Here is an 18,265-nt window from a genome sequence, read left to right as displayed (position 1 = left end):
CCATTTGTCTTCCAGATGGCTACAGACCTCTCTGAATCCATTCACATACATGTGGGCATCCAAGAGAAACACACACACACACTCTTGAACAGGCGGTATCAGGAAATTCAATGTCGCCTTTCCCCAGGAACTCAATCCAAGGACCTCGGCGGTCTATCTGGGCCCAGGCAAGGAGCCTCATCTGTCAACACAAAGGTGACTTCCGTATCTCTATGTCTAGCCGAGCTCTCTCCCTGGACCAATATTTCCAACTGTCCACCTCACATCTACACCTGGCTGACCAGTGGGTGCCTCAAGCTACACATCATCCCAAATGCTTCACTCCTCCCGCTTCCTAGCTGCCACTGCAACTGCCACCATCACCACCTCCTCCTCCTCCACTTCCAGTCTCTCTAACCTCATTCTTTTCTCCTGATCACCTTAACAATCTAAGCCTTCTCGTTCCTCTAACCCACCCTCCCCTCACCCAGAAAGGTTAATTCTTTCTGAAATGTTCCCCTGCCTTTGCACTTGACCCACTCAAGGCCACCTTCCATCCACTACATGCAAAGAATGGGCACAGCCACCCTTACCATCCTCATCTCTTACTGTCTGCTCCCCACAGACACCCCAGCAGTTCGCTCCTCTTCGGGGTGCCTCATGCTGTTCCGTCCCTTCACACCCCAGGACACGCAGGTGCACACTCTGCCAGAGCACAAACCTCCCCTGTCACACTCGTAGGTAGCTTGCAGAGTGAACCAGGAGAGTCCTAACTGCCTCAAACCGCTCCCAAACGATTCTGAACCTTCAATTACTATTTTCCTGGACAGCTGGAAAAATGGTGATGATTTCTCCCCGAGTCTGTCTCCTCCACGTGGAGAATTCTGGTAGGATAAGGTCCACAGACGGATCAGCTCTGAATTTTCAGTTGCTAAGTTTGGCACAAAAAAGGTACCAAATCAATGTTTGCCGAATGAAAGTGGTCAGTTCCCTGAGGACCTGTACCTCAGGTACTCACCCCCGGATCTTAGCTCTGACCCCTCCCTCTCAGTGGCATGTCTTTCTTTCTCTCCACCTTATTTTCCCCTTCAGCCCGTCAGGAAGCAGGTGCAGACATTCAAGTTCACTATCTTGAATCTCCAATATTCCCACCTCAAGGTATTTGCACTGGCTGTTTTCCTCCAGGAATGCGCTTGCCCTAGATATTACCCTCTCAGATTTCAATCAGGTCTCTGTTCAGATATCCTTGTCCTCTTTTTAAAAGGGCCCTGCCACCACATGCTATCCCTGTAGGCTCACCACTGGTGCTGTGCCCCACAGAAACAGCAACTCAGTGAGTGCAGGCCTATCTCAGGCACCACTGGATCCCCAAATCTTTATCGGTGTCAGGAACATGGCCTTATTTCCTGTGTTGAGCACATACTGTGTAGCAGGTCTAGGTGCTGGAGATACAGCAAGGAACAAAAGAGATAAAAATTCCCCCTTCATGTTCCCAAGGGGAAAAATAAACAATACATTAGATAAACAAGAAAAATATAACAACAACAACAAAATTGATAAAGGAAGACAGGAAGTGGGAAAAGTCTCACTAGGTGACTTGCAAATAAAAATCTGAGAGAAATGAGGGAGCAAACCATGTGAATACTGAATTGCAAGCCCAAAGGTTCTGAGGCTGAAGAATGTCTGCCATGTGCAAAGAGTGGGGAGCAGAAACTAAAGTGCGAAAAGTAACAGTGGATCAGATTATAGCTCCCTGTAAGGACTTCATCATTTGTTTGTTTTTTCTTTTTGTTTTTTTTGGTCATGCAGCACAGCCTGTGGGATCCTAGTTCCCAGACCAGGGATGGAACCTGGGCCTGAGACTCAAGTCCCAACCACTGGACCACCAGAAGATTCCCAAGAGTTTATCTTAAAATGAGATGGGGACCCATTGGAGGGCTTTATGATCTGCCTTGCAGGGATCCTTTTATCTGCTGTGCTGAAAACAGGGGTTAGGGCAGAAGCCAGGAGAACAGATGGGGGACTATTTCAATAATCCAGGAGAGAGGTGATGGTGACTGGGCCAAAGGCACTGGACGTGAAAAAGCAGTCAAGGATAACTCAAAGGTTGTTGATCAGTCTCTTATGTTCCTGAGAAGAGAAAAAAATAGCAAGAAGAGCAGTCTGGGAAGAGAGGTGGACGGGAGCTTGATAGCGCTGTCCTGACATGTTCAGTCTGAGTTCCGAACCGTAGGCAGCTGCATATAGGTGAAGGGAGAGGCCCAGGCTGGAGATATTCAGGTGGGATCTGTTAGCCTAATAAACAGGTATTTAGAATGATAGCCTTGAGTGACATCACCAGGAATGAAAAATAAAAATGTTCCAAACACAAATTCACAAAGAAGAATAACTGAAAAGATACGATGCCTAAGGACACCCTCTCACCCTTCAAACAGAACAAAAAGGTGACCCTTGCTGAAAGACATTTTGGTCAAAACAAAACCTCTTTCGCATACCCGGCAGAGGGACAAACCAGGACCAACTCTGTCAATGCGTCGTCCAAACTTTGAACAAAGACCCCTGCGGTCCGCCCCGTAATTTTTCAAAAATGAGACCCAGTAAATGTAGGTATTGCCTTTGTAAAAGATGGGGTGCTGTGGGCCCAGAGAAAGTGAGGGCCACGTCCAGGTTCTAATCACTAGCATCTCCCGGCACTGGAAGGAGCATTCTGCTGGATGCAGACGGAGGAGATAGGCCACGGCTCACAGGGTTGTCAATCTCCTGGGAGGGCACCGCCTCCCGACTGGGTCCATCCATCCCTGAGGGGCGAGCGAGCTGGCAGGGCGCGGTCAGGAAGGTAATCAGGCAGATGGGTGCGGGGGAGGGGCATCGACACAGACAAGGGTGGACTCGCAGGGCAGGGTTGGACGTGGGGGCGTGGCGCGCCCGCAGAGCGCTGGGGTGGGACATGAGGGCCGCCAGGAGGCCGCGGCCTCGTGTTCGGAAGGAGGGCAGATAGAAGACACCGCAGGCGCACCCCGACGCTATAATCAGGGGCGGTTCGACAGGGCGCTGTGTAGCCGGGGTGAGGCATGCCGGCTGACATGAGGCGAACGGGAAGCGTGGGCAGCACGGTTCTGAACATGTGGACCGGGCTCCGCCCAGCCTCGAGGACCTGGATTCAAGGATACGCCGCGTGTCAGAAGGACGGGGCCACAAACACCCTTACCTGGCGCAGCAGCAGCCGTATCCCCCTCGCAGGTCCCGGCTGGAGAACGCGGCGGCCGCTTCTCGCGCCGCTCGTCCGCGCTTCCTGATTGGCCGAGGCCGGCCCTCCCAGAAGCCCCCGCGCGGCGCGCCTCCAAATGAACTTTATGGAGACCCGTGGAAGAGGACACGGACACGGGGCGGGGCCTTCGACTGAGCTGTCACTCCCCACACTCCCTCGGCCACTCCCCTCACCCTTCCCACGTGGTTAGAGTCAACTCGGGCGCAAGAAAGCGGTCGCACAATGACCTGCGCGGATTTCTTACCCTTTATTGAGCACCATCCAAGTGCCAAGCACTATTCTAGGCACTGGGGGCACAGTAGTGACCACGACAGGCAAGGTCCCTGCTCTAATGGAGTTCTCAAGGTGGTGGGGAAAATGAAAGTGAGTCGCTCAGTCGTGTCTGACTCTTGGCGACCCCATGGACTGTAGAGTCCATGGAATTCTCCAGGCCAGAATATTGGAGGTAGCCTTTCTCTTCTCCAGGGGATCTTTCCCAACCCAGGTATCGAACCCGGGTCTCCCGCATTGCAGGCGCATTCTTTACCAGTTGAGCCACTAGGGAAGCCCGTGGTGGGGGAAATAAAATATAATAAATGACTGCCAGTTTGTAAGGAAGGCAATGGCGAAACAAGCAGGGTAACAGGAGAGAGAATGCCTGGGTGGTCAGAGAGGGCCTCTCGGAGAAGGTGATCGCTGAGCTGAAACTTAAATGAAGAGAAAGGGTCAGCCTTGCATAGCCTTGGCTGCAGAACATTCCGAGTAGAGGGAACAAATCTGAAGGTTCCACGGGGAAACACCTGGTGTTTGAAGAATAGAAAGAAGAGGGGTATGCCTGGTAGAAGATGATAGAGCACAGGTCGGGTAAGACTCACAGCTGGGGGGCCAGACTGAAGATGATAGAGCACAGGTCGGGTAAGACTCACAGCTGGGCCAGACTTTGCAGATCCTTCAGGCTGCAGCGAGAAAGTGTAAGTTATTCCTCATGCAAGTGGAAGCCACTGGAGGGTTTCATGCTGAGTTCTGACATGAGCTGGTTTACTTTTGTAGACAATCCCTCTAGTCCTTTTGGGGGAGAATGGACAATAGGCAGCAGGGAGGAGCTGGGAGGCTACTTCTGTGTTTAAGACATAAAGCAGAGGACTTCCTGGTCCTCAGGTGGTTATAAATCCACCTGCCAAAGCAGGGGACACGAGTTTGATCCCTGCTTCAGGAAGATTCCACATGCCCCAGGGCAACTAAGCACCACAACTACCGAGCCCAAGCAGCACAGCTACAGAGTAGCCGCCTCTTGCTGCAACTAGAGAAAGCCTGCCCATGGCAATGAAGACTCAGTGCAGCCAAAAAAAAAATAAATAAAATGAAAAAAAGAAAGACAAGAGAGTGGAACTACGATTGTTGCAGTGCCCAGTCATGCAACACAATTAGTCCTTATTATCTGATGAGGAAGCGGGTACAGAAAGAGTGTATTTCAATGTAACATGTAAGGATGCTAAGGGAGTTTAACCCAGTCTGGTGGGTTGAAAGGAGCCTTCCCCTGGGGGTGGGTGGAGTGACACCTTAACTGAGCTGTAAAGATGAACAGGGCTCAGACTGGCAAAGAAAGAAGGGAGCTTTTTCCTCGCCAAGGGAATAGAATAAGCAAAGGTGGAGAGGAAAGAAATAGTGTCTGCCCACCCTCTCCATATATTACCTCTCAATTCTGAGAAAGGGAGCGTCTACCCAGGCTCCTTTAAGACCTGTTCTCTTCTAAGCTTTCAACTTGCACCTGTAAAGACTTGAGCAAAACACTAACATACTTTCTAACAGCTATTAAAATCAGATATGAAAGTGTGGACATTACTGCTGATTCTATAGAAATAAGGATAAGAGTACTGCGAATAATTGTACCCCAACAAATGATGGATGGTATGGACCAATTCCCAGAAACGTAAAACTTACCAAGACTAAATCAAGAAAAAGTAGATAATCAGAGTAGATCTGTAATTCATGAGATTGAATCAGTCAAAAATCTCTCAACAAATAAAAGCTTTGGATCCAATGGCTTCACTGGTAAATTCCACCAAATATTTTAAAAACTACTACCAACCCTTCTCAAATTCTTCCAAAAAACTGAAGGGGAGAGAACACTTTTTATGAGTGTTCTGTGAGGCCAGTATTACCCTGATTCCAAAGCCAGCCAAAGATACCACAAGTAAAAATTCTTAGCAAAATACTAGCAAACCAATTTCAGCAGCATATTTTTAAAGAGATTTTTTGGATGTGGACCATTTTTTTAAAGACTTTATCGAATTTGTTACAATACTGCTTCTGCTTTATGTTTTGTTTCCCTGGCCATGAGGCATGTGGAATCTTAGCTCCCTATATGTGCATGCTCAGACATATCTGATTCTTTGCGACCCTATGGACTGTAGCCCACCAGGCTTCTCTGTCCATGGGATTTTCCAGGCAAGAATACTGGAGTGCATTGCAATGTCCTCCTCCAGGGGATATCCCTAACCCAGGGATCAAACCTGCATCTCCTTTGTCTCCTGTATTGCAGGCAGATTCTTTACCACTTGAGCCATCAGGGAAGCCCTCAGCAGCATATTAAAATGAGTATAACACCATGACCAAGAAGCATTTATTTCTGGAACGTAAAACTAGTTCAACATATGAAAATCAATCAATGTAATACACCACTTTAACAGAATGAAGGAGAAAAATCATGATAATCTCAACTGATGCATAAATACATTTGACAAAATTCAACACCCTGTCATTATAAAAACACTTTGCAAACTAGGAACAGAAGGAAAGTACTTCAACAGAATAAAAGCCGTATATGAAAAAAACATCATACTCAATGGCGAAGAGCTGAAATCTTTTCCTTTAAGATCAGAAACAAGACAGGGATGCCTGCTTTTGGCACCCCTATTCAACATAGTACTGGAAGTTCTGGCTAGAGCAGTTAGGCAAGAAAGAGAAATAAAGGCATTCAAGTAAAAAAGGAAGAAGTTAACTGGAAGTTCTGGCTAGAGCAGTTAGGCAAGAAAGAGAAATAAAGGCATTCAAATAAAAAAGGAAGAAGTTAACTGGAAGTTCTGGCTAGAGCAGTTAGGCAAGAAAGAGAAATAAAAGGCATTCAAGTAAAAAAGGAAGAAGTTAAATTATCTCTGTTCCCAGATAAGGTTTATATGTAGACAGTCCTAAAGATCACACACACACACAAACCCTGTTAGAGTGAACAAATTAATTCAGCAAAGTAGCAGGATACAAAGTCAACACACAGAAAACCACTCACATTTCTATACTCTAACAAAGAAAAATCTGAAAAGAAAATTACAAAAACAATTCAGTTTTTAATAGCATAAAAATAATTTAGAAATTAACTAAGGAGGGAAAAACTTACACAATGAAAACTACAAAATAGCTGAAACAAGTTAAAGAAGACATAAGAGAAAACACATTCCATGTCCATGGATTGGAAGACTCAGTATTGTTAAGATGTCAATATTACTCAAAGAGATCTGCAGAGTCAATGCAATCCCTAAAAAAAACCCTTATGACTTTTTTTGGAGTAGAAAAACCCATTATTTATGGAGAAGCCTCAAAAACTAAAAATGGAATTTCCATATGATCCAGTAATTCCACTTCTGGGTATATACTCCAAAGAATTGAAAGCAAGGTCTCAAAGTGACATTTCTACACCGATATACATAGCATTATTTACAATATTCAAACTACAGAAGCAATCCAAGTGTCCATGATGGATGAATGGATAAGCAAATGTAGTAAATACAGAGAATAGAATATTATTCAGCCTTTAAAAGGAGGGAAATCATGACATATACTATAACTGGATGAACCTGGAGGACACTATACTAAATGAAATAAACCAGTAACAAAAAGACAAAGACTATATTATTTCACTTAGAGTAGGTAAAGTCATGGAGACATAAAGTAAAATGGCAGTTGCCAGGAGCTAGGGAGTGGGGTGGGAATGGGGTTATCATTTAACGGGTTCAGAATTTTAGTTTTACAGGTTGAAAAGGGTTAAGAAGATAGATGTAGTGGTAGTATTATAATAATCATAAACACATTGTGAAAGTATTTAATACTACAGAACTGTACACTTGAAAATTAAGATGGTTAATTTTATGTTGCATATTTTACCAGAATTTTTAAAAAAAAATGTTTTTAAGGTTGTGGAGCAACTAAGACCATGATATACTACAGAGGATTTGTAAATAGGAACATCCGTTTTGGAAAACTAGCAAAACATATTAAAGTTAAATGCACACAAACCCCGTGATTCAACAGTTTTATGTATGTATGTATATGTTTGTGTGCTTTACTCCATCTCTTGCATAAATGTGTACATATTTTCACTAAAGCCATGTACAACGACACTTATAACACCATATTTTGTACTAGCCCCAAAGTGGGAACTACCCAAATGTCCATTAAAAGAAGAATGCGATAAATAAGTTATGGTGTGATACTGCAAAGTGCTGCAGTAAATAAATGAATATGTGAACTACATCCACATATAATACCGTGAATGAATTTCATAAACAGAATAATGGTAAGCCAAAGCCAGACCCAACTGTATGACTCCATTTACATAAAGTTCAAATCAGACAAAACTCATCTATGGTGACAGATTGTCAGATCAGTAGTAGTGCTTTGAAGGCACATCAGTAGTTATTTTGAAGGGAGGAAAGGTTGTTGATTAGGAAGGGAAATGAGACAATCTTCTGAGGTTTGTTAATGTTCTGTTTCTTAATCTGGATGCTGAGTACATGGATGTATTCACTTTTAAAAAATTCATTGAGCTGCACATTTAAGATTTATATACTTTACCACACATATATTATTCATTATACAATAAAAGTTAAAAAAGGGAAAATATCCCCTTCACTGTGGAATATTCGATATTTTTGCTACCCCAAAATTCCTATCACTTCTCTTTCCTCAAGTATTTGCAGTTTAGAACCTTGTTTTACTTCCTTGGTATCCCCCACAATCTTTAGCATGTAGTACATGGAAAGAAAGCTAGAATTATTTCTTAAATGACAGAATTCAGCTCCACAATTGCCCCCTATCTTGAGCTGCTACTGCTAGAGATGGGCTCTTAGTGGGTGGCAGCAAATTGCATAATGCTTTGTGATCTGTGGCTGAGTGATCAGCAGTATTCTTTAATAGTCATTAAAAGCTTAAAAGGGAAGCTTCTTACTTTGCTCTTTAGATGAATTTAATTTCAGCTGCACAGAAGGTGACTTGGCATTATCAGAGATGGCAAATAGGCTTTGACTAGAATACTAACTCCTGTGTCAGCACAATTGGCTGGGTCTACCAGAAGTCCTGTGTAAAGATGCTGAGGGTAGTTCCAGGCTCAATAGAGGACCTCTGAGATCATTTAGTATGATCTCTAATCATACAGTCAGGATGTTTGAGCTCCAAATAACCAATTGAATTTGGCCTGAACCATAAGGAAACGTGTTATTAACCTAACTGGAAGTTTGGCAGTAGATGTCAGGCTGGTTGATTCAGCAGCTCACAGTCTCCAGGGCCCTTCCAGCTCTCTGCTGTGTCATCCTCGGTGTGAACTCCATCTTGAGGCAGTAAAGATGTTGCTGATCTAACAGGATAGCCAGTTCTTACCCTATAAAATGGGCTTCCTTGATGACTCAGTAGGTAAAGAATCTCCCTGCAATGCAGGAAATGTGGGTTCGACCCCTGGGCTGGGAAGATCCCCTGGAGGAGGGCGTAGCAATCCACTTCAGTATTCTTGCCTGTAAAATCCCAAGGACAAATAAGCCTGGTGGGTTACAGCCTACCACAGGGTTGCAAAGAGTCAGCCATGACTGAAGCGATTTAACACGCATGCACAGGTGTATACATATCAAAAATTTATTGAGCTGTAGGCTTATGACTTGTGTACGTCACCAGATGTAATTATCTCTCAATGAAAAGATTAATAAGCTTGAAATGAAAGAAATGCGATTCACATCTAATATCGCACTTGAACCTTGCAACAACCCAGGGGTAGGCAGGGCAGGGCTGGTGATCATCGTGCATCCCTTGGGAACCCAAACTCCAGGAGGATTAAGTGATATACCCAAGCTTACAGAGGGAGGTAGTGGCAGCCTAGAGCCTACACTCAAGTCTTCCGATATCAAGGCCGGTGTTTTCTAGTCCAGTGAAAGCCTCAGAGGTGAATTTAGAAGCCTTCGTGAACTGTAATAAGAGCTATGCAGTGAAGTTCTTATATGGACTTTCTTGCCAAGTTTCTGAATTGGGTTGGAAACAAACCTCACATTCTCATTAATCAGCAGCTAACTCTCAGATGACATGGTGGAGATGGTAGGATTTTTTTAAACATCTGGTTGTTTTATTTGTTATTAAACAAACTGTTGAGTGAAAGGAAAAAAAATCCTACACATTTCTTCGTTGCTGCTGTTTCAAAACAGCTTTGCCGACATCTATCAACTTTGTTTATGTCAAATTGCACAATTTGTCACTGATGCTGAATTTGCCAAAAGTAAAGTGAATTTGATTGACAAGGCCCCAGAGCTTCTCTCTCTTCCTTTTCAACATTCCAGATGTTAAAAAAAAAAAGTTGGATCCATCCCCAAGAAAGGCTTATCTGCGGGTGGAGCTTGGGGGATATGGTTATAGTTTGTTACAGTTTCTGTAGAAACTTTGCCTCCTAGAAACCCCATCTTCTTGATTGGTTCAAATTACCCTCCATTTTCAATTGTTGCCTTTCAATGGAGCCATCTGTTTTGAGGCTCATCTGTCAGGGGCTCTGTTGTGGTTGATTATTAAAGATATTTGCAGCTGGAGGTTCAGAGAAAAAAAAAAACAACAAAAAACACCTTAAATAACAAAAGAAAAGTGTCCCCAAGAATGAAAGTAGAAAACAGAAACAGACTTCTAGCTATTACCACTCTTAGAAATCAGAGGGCTTAATCCTTCTCTGAAAACCCAGGAGAAAATTAATATAAGCAAACAAGTGTGGTGGACAGTAATGGCCATTGGGTGGCATTGGGGCTTACCACCGCACAGTCTCCCTTCTTTGGAAACTACACCCAAGGACACACAGGCTAACTCTGGGGGGATTACCTCTTTCACATTGTGACTATTCTCATAGGGATAATAGTAATCCACCATGAAGGGCTGTCTCTAAGGATTAAATTAGTTAATGCATGTTAAGGGCTTAGAGCAGTCTTAACATATATCAGGTGCTCAGTAAATATTAATTGTTTTTATTTCTGGCAGAGCTTGTTGTTACAATATTCTAGAATTGAGTAGAGGTTTCTCTGACCCACCAGGACCAAGCCACCCTCTGCCCTCACCCATCCCATCCCACTCCACCTCACCCCATGCTAGGCATCACAGGACATGGCAACTCTCCATAACTTTCCCCTTGAGAGCTAGGTCACGGCACGTTCTGCTTTATGTCCACCAAGGGGTGATCAGTGAATCTTAGTTGAAAAAGGACCAGCCTGACCCCCTGGCTGGGACTCTCAGAACAAAGGCTCCAGCGTCCCCAACGCGTCAACTCCCCTGGAACAAACACAGAGCCTGAGATTCTCAAATAGAATTAGCAGCCTCAGCATTTGGTTCAGACTAAGGTTAACAGTGGTATGTGTGATATAGTACGTGTAGCCCCATCTTGGTGGTCACGGGTTCTGTAATATTCCTAGGCACTGGAAACATTTCCTGAAACATGATGCAGCCAGACCTTGTCTTGTGTCTTGCTTTGAGATAGAAGACTGCTGAATACTCAGACTTCAGTGAAGCAACGCCAGAGTTTACCCTTATGAAAACCATTTCACATACACCAGGCTACAGCCCCTGGCTGAAATCTGGCTTAGGTGTCTCATCCTTTTTTAGAGTAGAAAAAGAAAAACAGTCTTCTGAAAGTCAGAGAAGAGGGGCATTTAGGGAAGAGTAAAACTTTCTTTATCCATCTGGTTGGTAATGTAATTTTAATGGAAAATATGTTTGTTTATGTTTTTAATCCATGTGTCTTCACAGCATTTACTTTTTTGTAATGCATTTAATTTTATATTATGAAAAGTATGACCTTCAGTTTCATGGTTCAGTTTAAACTGGAAGATTTGAAGGGAGAGTTTTTATCCAGTATGGTCTCAATTTTTCAAATCATCCGTCAATTTCTGTGAAGTTTTTGTGAAAAATCTATCCTGGCAAGAATCAGTGTTTCTGTTTTTGTTTGTTTGTTTTTTAAATGAAATTAATTCCTGCAAGTAAAATTAAAATACATTCATTTCAACTCAAGGTCTTGTATAGAATATTTAATAAATGTGTCAAGTGAATGAGAGAAATATTAGTATGAAAGCCTGCAAAGAAGTGGGGTAACTTCTGTGTTGCGGAGTTGACTGTGCTGGACTCAGCCCATCGTTTCATTCCACCCAGCAGCAACACTTAGGGAGGACCTGTCAGGGTCTATTTTGGAAGAGAGGGCTCTTTGCTCTTTGACTTCCATTTAGCCAGCCAGGAATGGTTGTTTGACAATCAGAACACGCCTCACTGGTAGCTGGATCAGGGTTGTTTTATCTCTACCTGGTGAATAATCTTAGCATCATACTTTATACCCAGAAGGTGTGTAATTAGTGTAATGAATTAACAGTTTCTTGCTTCTCTGGGAAAATGAATACCAGGAACCCTATTATCATAAAGGGCAATTGAGGGGAAAGGAACTCACATGGCAGATACTTGACTTATGCTGTTTAATTTAATCCCTCCAACAGCGCTTTCAAAGTATTCGTGTGTTTCAGAGCAGAAAGGAAGCTGAGCAGAGGAAAATGTCCAAGGTCACGTAGTGAAGTAACTAGAAAAGGGTTTTTTTGAACCAAAAGTTGGTCTAATGCTGTGGCCCATGGTCTTGCCGCCATATCATTCTCTTTGTAGAAGAATGAGGGGCTGCTGTTTAGAGACAAAGAACTGAGCTGAACATTGCACAGCAGGGACTCAGATGAGGCAGGACCTCATGGAGGATCATCCCATGGCACCTGACAGTGGGTAGCCCCTTGCCCGACCTGAGCCCTAGCTCTGGCACACTCCACTGTCATCGGGGGAAAAGGACTTCACCCTTGCCCTTTGAAATGCTTCATGCCCAGACATCCCTGTACCACTGTGGTTCTCAGGCATTTCCATAGTGCCCTGGGCAAAAAGTCAGGGGATCCCACCACTGCCTGTGGTCTGTTTGGGCCATGGAGGGGAATATTGGGCAAGTTACTTGCCTTCTGAATCTCAGACCTTTCCTGTGTCAGGGGAAGTCACTACTGCTCGTCCAAATACAACCCACCTGGAAGGATGCAATGAGACTCTATGAAAAGATATGTGTGGAAGTGCTTTGAAAACATTAGAGACTGTAGGAATATTCTTCCAGATTCCTCGACTTCTTTCCAAAAAACATGTGACCGAATTCCTGAGAAATTAATTGGTATCAGTTTTTCATTTTGTTTTGTTTTGCCTTTTTTCCCCCTTTGGTCAGCATCTTCTAACAAAGAACGGAGAGTTCATTTTCTCCATCTCCCTCAAAGGAAAACAGCCAGGTGCAGAAGTTAGTATTCAATTCAACTGCAGAAAACAAACAAAACCCAAACACAGTAACACCACCAGTACCTGAACAAGGGAAGACATTATTTTTCTGTCACTTAAGAGAAGTCCAAAGAGAGGCCATGCAGACAATGTGGTTGCTCCCGAGTCATCAAGGACCCAGGCTCCTTCTTCACTGTGGCTCCACCATCCTTAACGTCCCTCCTCACTGGCCAAGGTGGTTGCTTAAGATCCAGCTATTGCATTCAGGTTCCAGCTAGCATAAAGGGCAGGACTCTGAAGAAGCTCCTAATTCCTTTAAGAATATATTCCTACAATTTTATACCCACTTCCACTTACCAGTCATTGGACAAAACTTGGTTACATGGCCACCACTGGCTGCAAAATAAGCTGGGAAATGTAGTCTTAGCGGGACGTTCACCTCCCAGACAATTGTGGGTTCTTATTACAAAGAGGGAGAAGGCAATGGCACCCCACTCCAGTACTCTTGCCTGGAAAATCCCATGGATGGAGGAGCCTGTTAGGCTGCAGTCCATGGGGTCACTAAGAGTAGAACGTGACTGAGCAACTTCACTTTCACTTTTCACTTTCATGCCTTGGAGAAGGAAATGGCAACCCACTCCAGTGTACTTGCCTGGAGAATCCCAGGGACAGGGGAGCCTGGTAGGCTGCAGTCCATGGGGTCGCGCAGAGTCGGACATGACTGAAGCGACTTAGCAGCAGCAGCAGCAGCATTACAAAGAGGGAGGGGGTGCATAGCGAGGGCAAACCCATTGTCTACCCATCGTATCTTGGGTTCTTAAGTTCTGGATTCCTTGTCCAGGTATGTGTGTGTGTGCGTGCATGCATACATGCACACGTGTGTTAGGTGGAAGAGAGCAAGCAGGGGAAAATACCCAACAGAGCACCACTGAGATCTCAAATTTTAGTGCAAAGCAGAATCACATGAGAAGCTTACTAAACACATAGTCAGTAGGCAGATCTTAGGCAGGAAACTAGCACTAATCAAAATAGGACAAAATAACAAACTGGTTTTCAACACAAATTAAGATTTCTGATCATCAAAAGATACCATGAAGAAAATGAAAAGGCAAGCCCTCGACTGAAAGGAAAATTTCCTAATATTTATCTATGACAAAGGACATATGACCAAAACTGTGTGCTGGTCTCAGCCTGTCGATAACCAATATTTTGGTTGGACCAGTCCATGTGGTTCTTACGATTGAAGACACCCTTCAGCTACAACCATCAGGAAATTTTGAAAAAAAAAAATTTGAGGTTTAAGACTTATAAGATCTGGAAATGACACATCACATCTGGGGCCACACAGCAAGGTCAAGGGGAGAGAGACTGCATGGGCCTGGTGTTCCTCTTTTATTGGGGTTGAGGGTGGGGGGGGTAGATTTTCCTGAACTCACTCCTTATTGATGAATTTAAAACATAAAAGTGGGAATTTTAAAACATAGAAAGAAGAGAAAGGGTAGCACCTAAGGTCAGTTGTTGGAATCAACCAAGATCTCTAAAAATAAAGGAATCTTGGTGGGGGAGGCAGCCTGGCTCTTTATCTTGCTGTGTAGCTGGCAATGTGTTTATTCTAAATGTTTGTTTTTGAAGTGGATGCTTCTTTGGAATAGATGCCCCAGTGATCAAAGTGTGTCAGGCACTTGCACTATAAAAAAGAAAATACTGTCGGAGCTTATACTATAAGAATATATAAAAGAATATCTGAAAATTAATAATTATTAATAATAATTTAAAAGATAACCAATTTTTCTAAATGGTCAAAAGACTTGAATAGGCACTTCATGAAAAGAGCATGCTGCTGCTGCTGCTGCTAAGGCGCCTCAGTCGTGGCTGACTCTGTGCGACCCCATAGACGGCAGCCCACCAGGCTTCCCCGTCCCTGGAATTCTCCAGGCAAGAACACTGGAGTGGGTTGCCATTTCCTCCTCCAATGCATGAAAGTGAAAAGTGAAAGGGAAGTTGCTCAGTCGTGCCCGACTCTTAGTGACCCCATGGACTACAGCGGGATTTTCCAGGCAAGAGTACTGGAGTGGGGTGCCAGTGCCTTCTCTGGAAAAGAGCATATAAAATGCCAATAAACATGAAAAAATAGTTAATATTCTTAGTCATCAGGGAAAAATAAATTCCGGTCACAATGATCCACCACTTCATACCCACCAAAATGACCACAATTTAAAAGCCTGATAATACCAAGTGTTGGCAGAAATGTGAAGCAACTGGAACTCATATTCTGCTGGATGGAGTCTTAAAGGTTACAACCATTCTAGAAAAGTTTGGCAGCTTGTAATAAAGGCCCAGAAATTCCACTGCTAGGTGTCTGCCCAAGAGAAATGAAAGCATGCTGTCCACAAAAAGACTTACCCTCAAATGCTCATGGCCGCTTTCTGCATAATGGCCCCAAACTGTGAACAACCTGACTGTCCAGCAAAGATGGGATAAGCTAACTGTGGGGCATGCATACAATGGAATGCTACTCAGATATAAAGGAATAGACTATTGATATATGCAATAATATGGTTGAATTTCAAAAACACTGGGCTGGGTAAAAGAAGCCAGAACAAGTATTAACTATAGGATTCTGTTTACATGAAATTCATGAATAGATGAAACTAATATGGGGCATAAATCAAACGGTGGTTGTGGGTGGGTGAGATGTATTGACTGGAAGCGGGGCTGGGGAATTCTTAGGGTGATGGACATGTTCTATGTCATGTCTGGTGTGTGAGTTACATGGGAATGTTTCATTTGTCAAAACCCATCAGACTATGAATTTAACGTTTGCACATTTTACTGAATGTAAATGTAATTTAATCTCAAAAACTGTGTGTGTGAGTTGGTGGTGTGAGTGTGTGTGTGTGTGAATTGCCAGTCCTCATCTCAGAGATTTGGATTCATGGGATCTAGGAAACTGACGTTTTTCAGCTTAGGAACTGGCATTTTAATCACCCCCCTCCTCAGGGTGTCCTGATGCAGGTGGACAGGCCTGATGTGGCTTCTGGAACCAGGGAGGGAGCCGTGAAGGCCGTGTGGCTTGGATGGGAGTGGCTCTGAGTTCTGGAGGACCCCAAGGTGGAGGGTGGAGGAGGGGAGAGGGGCCTGGGTTCACAGCACACAGTGCCCTGCAGGGGGCCCTCGGGTGGGGAGGTGCAAGAATACTCCTGACCCTGGTGCCTAGTGCCTGGGCCCTGGGGGAGCAGGCAGGGCCCCATCAAGAAGGCCTGTGGTCAGTGGTGAGGGCAGCTGGGAGAATGTCCTTGTGGCCTGCTTAGAGCGGCTAGAGATGATGGCCAGGGGAAGAACAACCCAGGGCTAGTGTTACTGAACCAAGCTCGGGTCTGCTTACCTGCATGCAATTAAGCCCATCTACTGACACCAGGTTGTGGTGAAGGAACGTGCAGTGTTTATTGCAGGGCACCAAGCAAAGGGTTCAGGGCAGCTAATGCTCAGAAGGCCCAAACTCCCCATGGCTTTCAGGGAAAGGTTTATAAAGACAGGGAGAAAGGGTTGCAGGCGTGTGGACACTCTTCTGATTGGCTGGTGGTGAGGTAATCGGGAGTCAACATTATCAACCTTCTGGTTCCAGCTGGTCTGGAATCTATGTGCTTGTGGGCAGCACACCATTAACTTCTCCTACCTGGTGGGGGGTTCAGTTGCTGCAAAGCATTTGAAAGGATTTGGCTCAGAATATTGTCTACTGCCCTTGAGGAGGAACTGAAGATCCTCGACTTTAATGGCTAAACCATCACTTTTGTCTTGCTTGACTGTTTTCCTTTGTTCCTGAATTTTCTCACTTCTCTGATTAAATTTATTCCTTGGAACTTGGGGGAGGCTGAGGAGGCTAAAGTTTTTCTACAACCAAGGGGCAGGTGGAGGACATAGGGAAGGGAGGTCTGTCCCAGAAAGGCCCATTAGGGTCCCCCTTGGTGACAATTCCCTCTTTTTTTTGTTCCTCAATCCTGAGGAAGAACAGGTCTGGAACGAGAAAGGAAATAAAGCTTTGGATACAGAAGTTAATCGTAAACTCCGTGGAGGAGCTCAGTTTTGGGTGAGGGGGAACTCCGTTTCTCTAGGGATCAAACTAATAGTTATCGATCATTGAGTGTGAAGAGGTTTACATGTACTGATATCTATTCATTTCGTTTCCCCCATATTATAAGTGAAAAAACTGGGATGCCAGGGGAGCCAGGATTTGAACCCGACAGCCTGGTTCCAGGGCTTACATCCTCACCCTCCATGCTGATCTTCCCCTTCCACTGACCCCCACCCCTTGTATCTCTGCTTTCCTGGGCATCAGACAAATTGCTGTAGCCAGAGGTAGAATATACAGCCTCGAAAGGAGATTGAAGAAAAAAAAGGTAGAAACTGAGGTTGGACTCCTCAAAGCCTTGGTAAGTGGGAAACCACGGCCCCTTGCAGGGCCAGGAACTCTTGCTCATGAGTAACAAGGCAGGTGTGAAACGCTGGGGAGTGGGGGGCGCGGGCTGTGGCACGACCACTTTGAAGGGGGCAGACGTTACTGAGATGGTCCCCTTGGGGACATGCAGCAACACTGATTTTTAAAGATTCTGATCCTTCTGGTTCACATTCCAGTCAAGTGAAACGTGGGCGGGTGGGATGCAACCCTGGGGGTGCCTATTGCAATGTCTGCTCTTCTCTGCTCCCTGGGTGTCCTGTGGCAGGATGGATGGCAGGCCAGTGGCCTTCAGAAGGTTGGCCTCAGGCTTCTCAGGGAGAGCATATTTAACTCCATTAGAGCCCATCCGCCCCTGTGTACTGAGCCTGAACTTTCTGAGGTGGCCAAGGGAGTCCCACACTGCCCTCGTGTCGGCGTGCACCCTTCCTTGCTGACAGTCAATAGCTTTATCCCAGAATCCTACCAGCCCTTCCTCAGGGGCTCCTTTGCCCCATGCCAGTTTTCCCAAAGGCCCTCACGTCTGCCAGAGCTGCCTCCCGCCTTGTCCCGCCACGTCCCACTGCCTCCCACTCCGTTGGCTGGCTGATACACATTTTTGGTTTCTTAAATTCCATTTGAGCCATCGTGCTGCCCAATCTCTTATCTCACTCCCTATCTAGCTTCAGCCTCAGCGTGTGCGTCTTGTGGGCTTTGCAGCCAAATATGAAAGGAGGAGAGATTCATTTCCTGCCGCCTGCCTCTCCAACCCCACATCTTCCAGTTTAATTCACAAGCTCTTTTTTGGTGTAAACAGCAGACATTCGTTTTCTCACGATCCTGGAGGCCACAAGGCCCAAATCAAGGTGTCAGCAGGGTTGACTCCCCCCGCCCGAGGCTTCTCTTCTTGGTTTGTGATGGTTGGATTCTAGCTGCGTCCTCACTGAAGTCTTCCTTCTGTGCGTGTCTGTGTCCTGATCCTGTCTTATGAGGACAGCAGTCACACTGGACGAGGGCCCACCTTCATGACCTCATGGTAACTTCATTATCTC

The 18,265-nt window shown here is 44.9% G+C and overlaps 1 protein-coding gene across 2 annotated transcripts in view; it reads right to left on the bottom strand.

The window, feature by feature from the left end:
• NUP93 (nucleoporin 93) overlaps positions 1-3,301 on the bottom strand; it is a 103,010-nt gene extending 99,709 nt beyond the window's left edge. The window contains exon 1 of one of the 2 annotated variants that reach the window (XM_061387271.1): positions 3,188-3,301. The gene's annotated coding sequence lies outside the window, so the exon portion shown is untranslated. The remainder of the gene's footprint in view (positions 1-3,187) is intronic. The other variant, XM_061387268.1, reaches the window with a different exon arrangement.
• Positions 3,302-18,265: the final 14,964 nt, after the last annotated feature.

The sequence above is a fragment of the Bos javanicus genome, chromosome 18 (assembly GCF_032452875.1).
Source record: "Bos javanicus breed banteng chromosome 18, ARS-OSU_banteng_1.0, whole genome shotgun sequence".
Lineage (NCBI taxonomy): Eukaryota > Metazoa > Chordata > Mammalia > Artiodactyla > Bovidae > Bos > Bos javanicus.
This window is presented reverse-complemented; position numbering and strand designations above follow the sequence as displayed.